Here is a 6,291-nt window from a genome sequence, read left to right on the forward strand (position 1 = left end):
AGAAAGCCGTGAAGCATGCAAACAGAGCATGAAAATGAGAGACTCCGAGGATGGTTATGAAACTTTTTCAGACCTAAGAAAAGTTTTACTTCAGTCTGCATTTTGGTTTTGGTGGGAGTCCACATGATTTCCTTCACTTAAAGCAGTCGATCCATGTCTGTTTTCTAACTAGCCTCTTCTTGGTTACATGGTTAACTGGCCTCCACAGAGCCAATTTGGGCAATTCTGACAAGGTCAGGCAGTGGAAATGTCCAGGCAAAGATAGACCTCTGGTGCCCGTTGCCCATTCAAAAAAGTCAAAATGTGAAGCCTGACTTATAGACTTCTGAGCAAATGTTCAGTGAGCTGAAACACCCTGGGAGACCATGACTATATCCTATGAGGATCCTCAGGGACAAATCAGTTTGTCCTATAATATAGTTGTATGCCTATCTTCTCCATAAGCCTGTCAGTCTCTGTAAGGTGAGAATTCTGATCAATCTTTTCTCTGTCTTTCAAAATCCCTTTATTCCCTTCCCCATCCTTCTCCTGAACACATGTACAGCTTCTGGCACAGTGCCTTACGGGACTTCAGGAAATTTCTTGAATCAAAAAATATCTTATATTCATGTTTGTGAGACTCAGCTATGCTGGCCTCTCACCACAGTTCAATCCATGTGAGGTATAAAGTAGAATGCCCTAAACAGTTCTCTGGAACCTCACCCTTCTGGGGGTTTAATACTGAATTTCCGGAAGACTTCCCAAAGCACGGGCTCTGAATCCAATGGAGTAGGGAGGTTTATAAATAGCAAATTTATGCCTTTTTCTGCTAGAAGTTGCTTTTCATTTAATTAGTGAAAAAAATCAGTGTTACTATTTTTCTTACTTTCTTTTAATGATAAAAATATAGCCATCATGTTATCCTTTTATAAGTATATTGCTGATTACATATCCTGATTCTTAATTTTTCTACTCTCTGTCATACCTGAACCCTATTTATGAAGTTAATTCATCTGAAAAAGAAATCACCCCTGCCATTTCTCAGTTCCTGCTTGTCTCACAGGTGACACATGAGTTCCTGGATACATTCAGGCAAGACCTGAAAGTATAAAATGTTCCAGGGCTGTAAATAATGTTAGGAAACCATTCTGCCACAGCCCATGGGGACAAGTAAAAGAAACCCTGGACACTGCCATTCTGGTAAGCTGCTGTCAGTTGAAATGTACACAACATTTTGTTCTCTCTGTTTCTAAGAAAGGAGTTATAAATATGAAAGGGCAAACCAAAACATTCGGACGCTTAGATAACTCTATCTCTGATGAGAATCCATGCTGTCTAAAAGTAGGCTGGGAACTGGTTACATGAAGAGGTCCTAGAGATTCCCATTCAAGAACCCTGGAAGGACAACATGAGTAATTTTCATCTTAATTATTTATTGTTGCTCTGGATACCAAAGGCTGTTAGTAAAAACTAACACAACAAATTTCTAAATAATAAAGTTGAGAAATTGTTGGCTTGGGTCTGAGCCGATGGTTCCTATTCTGACTGGGTCCCTTTCAAGTGAAAATCATTTGTCATATTTCAGCCTTCCATTTTCTCTAGCCAAATGTCTTGGAGTGATCCTTGAAGCCTTTCACACTCCACATCCAAACCATTAGGAAATCTTATGGGCTTTACCCTCCAAGTTATGTGTAGAATCTGACCATTTCTAACCAACTCCGCTGCTAACTACCCCAATTTAAACCACAGTTTACTCTCACCTGGATGATAAATAGCCTCTTTCTTTGATCTGTGGGTTTACACATTTTATCAAAATTGAAAATTAATTGGCTATTAATTTATCAAATAGTTTTTCCTCCCTCTCTTTCTTCTTTTTTTGGGGGCTTCAGTTCCGTATGTATTAGGGCACTTGAAGTTGTCCCACAGCTCACTGACACTGCTTATTTTATTTGTTTATTTTTAATTCCTTTGTCTCTGGGTTTCATTTTGGACACTTCCTATTTATATATCTAACAAATTTATTAATTTTTTCTCATGCAATGCCTAATCTGCTGTTAATCCAAAATCCAGGTTACATTTTATTTTAGTCATCATCATTTTCATCTATTGAATTTCAATTTGAATCTTTTTGCATTTTCCATCTTTACTATGTTCAGTCTTTCCTCTGGCTTCTTGAGCATATGGAATATATTTTTAATATTTTTACCTACTAGTTCTATCATCTGTGTTAATTCTGGGTCAGTTTTAATTGATTGAAGTTTCTCTTTATTATAGGTGGTATTTTTCTTCTTCTTTGGATGTCTGATAATTTTTGATGGGATGCCAGACTTTTTTTTTCTTTTTAGCTTGTAGGATATTGTATATTTTTATTTTCCTGTGGATATTCTTGAACTTTATACTGAGACATAATTGCATTCCAACTTTTTGGGGGACTAAATTTGTGGTCACTAACCTTCATGGTACCCATAACCTTGCTACTAGACAACTTGTGCTACTGTGGAGTTTGGTACTTAGAAACAACTATCTACAAACTACTCCATGAGGTCTCCCTTGATGTTCATATATAGTGCTTGTTTGTCACTTTTCACATCTTGAGTTGGGAAGCTTTATACTGCTATTGACACTAAGCCTTCCCTAAGACTCACAACAGTAAGTCCTCACTTAACATCATTGATCAGTTCTTGGAAACTAACTTTAAGTGAAATGACACACAGCAGATTTTCAAGTAACATAATTTCCTTCAACACCATTTTCTGATAATGTTGATTTTAAAAATTTGTTTTGTTATACATCATTTCACTTGAAGTCAATTTCCAAGAACCTATTGAAAATGTTAAGTGAGAACTTGCTAGACTTTACTCGTGTCCTTTCCATCTTTGTTTCTCCCCCACCTTGTTATACCCATTCCCACCCCAGGCCCACTGTCCTTAAAATTGTTTGGGGCCCTGGCCTATGATTGTTAATGAGCGTGGCTAAGGGCCTTCTAGATTTACACTCGGTGATACTGTACATGTAGGCATCTGATAGCCCCCTAATGGCCCAAAGACATCAGGAGTATCCTTTTCAATTAGAAAATTTAAGGCATCATTAAACAAACAAAAAACTTGATGTAGACATGTTAATACAAAGAACATGATTATAAGCAGGATTTTCCAAATTTCTAGTGAAAATCTATTTTGCTTGCTTCTGATGCATCTATAATATACCACAATTGGTACTTTTAGTATGAATTACAACTTAAATACATGTCATTTTCAAGTAGATGCAGATCATGTTTGTTAGGGGAGGAATAAATGATGACAAATGGAATTGGACCATAGCATTTCCTGAATCCAGACTATTGAAATCTGCTCTAAAGTGTTAAGAATTAGGTGGTACAAATGTATTCCCTCTTGAAAAGCTTTTGTTGTATAATTTCTATGTGGGGAAAAAAAGAAGGATAGATGACAGCTAATATACTTTTGCAAATGAAAACAGCATCTAGAGTCTGCCTGAGGATAAATTGTCTATGAAGATCATATTTCTGAATAAAAACAGGATTTCCTTTGTGGTTTAATTCAATGAGCAATTATGGAAAAACATCATTAACTCAGATATACTCATTTTCAATATGTGATCTTTTGGACACGGTGGACAGAAGGTTATTTTGTCTAGAAAATTTCTTCTTCATTTTTTTAAAAGATAATTCTTATCACTGCAATTTGTTTGGCCATTATCCATAACTTTGTCTTATTAGGTCCCCATCCTTCTTTGTCCTGTTATACTTGTCACCATCCCAGCTACCCACAGTTCCATGCAGTTCATTTGTGGCTCATGTTCTGATCCTGATCTCACAAAGCAGAAATCCCATGAATTAACTGGGTAATGATCCTTTACCTGTGCATAGCACTTCTCACTTTATAAAAAATTTTATTTTTGTATTTCACTTAATCTTCATAAAAGGCTATTTTTCTCCCATTTTACAGATATGAATATTGAGGTTCAATGTAGCAGTCATTAATACTGTTCACCACATGTTTCTACTTCTCCTCCTCCTATACAGATGCTAAGATGGCATTTCCTGGCTTCTTTATGGTTTTGTGGAGCCAGATGACTGAAAACAATGAGTGGTTGGTGGCAGTAACATGTACCACTTCTGGGAAGAGCAATTAATTGTCAATATCTTACCCTCCAGAGTTCTCTTTTCTACTTGCCACAGGGACTGCCAATGTTTGCTATAGTAGCTGCTAAGTGACTACAACGGGCATGGAACGTGAGCTATGCTGGTATTTCCAAAAATGTCTTTGAGCTAAAAGAGTTAATTTTCTGTGCCACTGTTTGTCCAAGTCACTAAATACTAAGGTGCACTGCGAATCTGCAGGAACAAATAGTATGCAAAATTTTCCAAAATTATTTTACCAGAAAAAAAGCTATCTTTTCTTGTATAAGAACTTGCAGCATTAGCATTCTGCAGAATACACTTTGGGAAGACTTGTACTAGACCCTCCTTCTGCTTCTGTTCATGCATGTTCCTTCATCTTCCTCAGGTTAAAGGCCTTGGTTAGAGATGTGGTTAGGGAAGTTTGGTGGAGGTCTAGAGGGAAATTAGAATTAGACCGAAGGTCACTTACCAGCAAGATCAGCATGAGCTAGGCAGAGGGTGGTGGCCACTGAGAGTATCTAAAGAAGCAAGTGCAAGGCCAGCTGTGGGTCCAAGCCCAGTGTGAATAGTGAAGAGGAAGAAAAGGGCAGTTGCCTAGAGAAGGGGACAGTCAAATGAGCCTCCAAAGGACATGGATGGTGGAAGAATCCATAGATGAGACAGACTGCTGACCAGGAAGTGAGCATGGGAAAGGCAGCGATACAGCCTTACTAACAGCTACTATAACAATTATTAAATCTTACAGAGAACTCACTAAGTGCTAGGTACTTTGGTTAGCACTGTTTACATTTTTCTCACTTAATCCTGCAGGCATTATTAGTATCCCCACTTCATAGGTGAGGGACTTACATAGTGTTACACAAACATTAAGAAAGCAAGTTGGGATTTGCATCCATATCAGCCAATTTCAAACACCATGTTTTTAGCCACTATTCTCTACCTCCTCTATATAGCTTATGAAGCCCAGCTCTTAAGAAATACTTTCTGCAAGTAGCTGCAACGCTAGAAAGATGGCAGAGCAAGAGCAAAGAAAAATCCCTTTGATTCCAGAAAATCTCCTGAAAAAGAGGAAGGTTTATCAAGCCCTCAAAGCCACCCAGGCAAAGCAGGCACTTTTGGCAAAGAAGGAGCAGAGGAAAGGAAAAGGGCTCAGGTTTAAGCAACTGGAATCATTCCTACATGATTGTCATGTCACAGAAATGTGACAAGGTGCATCTCAGACAACTAGAAGTGAAACCTCATGACTTGGAATTGCCAGATAAACATTCCTTGGCCTTTGTTGTATGCATCGAAAGGACTGATGGCGTGAGTTTACTGGTGCCGACCATTGCAAGACTTCACCTAAAGAAAATTTTTAGTGGTGTCTTTGTAAAAGTCACCCCCCAGAACCTAAAAATGCTGCGTATAGTGGAACGTTATGTGACCTGGGGATTTCCAAATCTGAAGTCTGTCTGGGAACTCATTTTGAAACATAGACAATCCAAGGTCAAGAATAAGACCATCCCTCTGACAGACAACACAGTGATTGAGGAGCACCTGGGGAAGATTGGTGTCATTTTCTTGGAAGACCTCATTTATGAAATTGCCTTCCCAGGGAAGCATTTCCAGGAGATCTTATGGTTCTTGTGCCCTTTCCACCTCTCAGTGGCCCATCATGCTACCAAAAATAGAGTGGGCTTCCTCAAGGAGATGGGCACACCTGGCTATCAGGGTGAATGCATCAATTAGCTCATCTGCCAGCTGAACTAGACCCAGGTGCCAAACTGCAGTAAATTTTTATCAATGAAGTGGAAGCATGTGTTTTTGTTTTTTGGGAATTTTTATCAAGTATCTTCAGAGAAGATTATTTCCTGCTTTGTCTTCAAAAACTGGAAAGGAAGGATCAAAGAAAAGACAGTAGCTTATGTTCATGGCAAGCACCTCTCATCACAGCCCAGTTCCAAGGAAAAATTCCCAGTGTTTTCTACATTGTGGCTGCCGCCTCATCTGAAATCAGCACATTCCATGGGGGAAGGAGTCCTGCTTTGTTGCATCTGCTATCCCAGGTTTAATGTTGGTAAATGAGTAGCTCTAGCATTTGTATAAGGCTTCCTAAGACTCCTGCAGCAGTCGACCAAGCCCAGGGACATAATTGAATCTGGAGATTCCTGGGGCCTTGTTTTGAAAAAGAC

At 38.7% G+C, this 6,291-nt stretch overlaps 1 pseudogene; it reads left to right on the plus strand.

Annotated features, from left to right (window-relative positions):
• The first annotated feature begins 5,130 nt into the window (after positions 1–5,130).
• On the plus strand, positions 5,131–5,869 carry LOC101146432 (ribosomal protein uL30-like; annotated as a pseudogene).
• Positions 5,870–6,291: the final 422 nt, after the last annotated feature.

This window comes from Gorilla gorilla, chromosome X (genome assembly GCF_029281585.2).
Source record: "Gorilla gorilla gorilla isolate KB3781 chromosome X, NHGRI_mGorGor1-v2.1_pri, whole genome shotgun sequence".
In the NCBI taxonomy this organism is placed as follows: domain Eukaryota; kingdom Metazoa; phylum Chordata; class Mammalia; order Primates; family Hominidae; genus Gorilla; species Gorilla gorilla.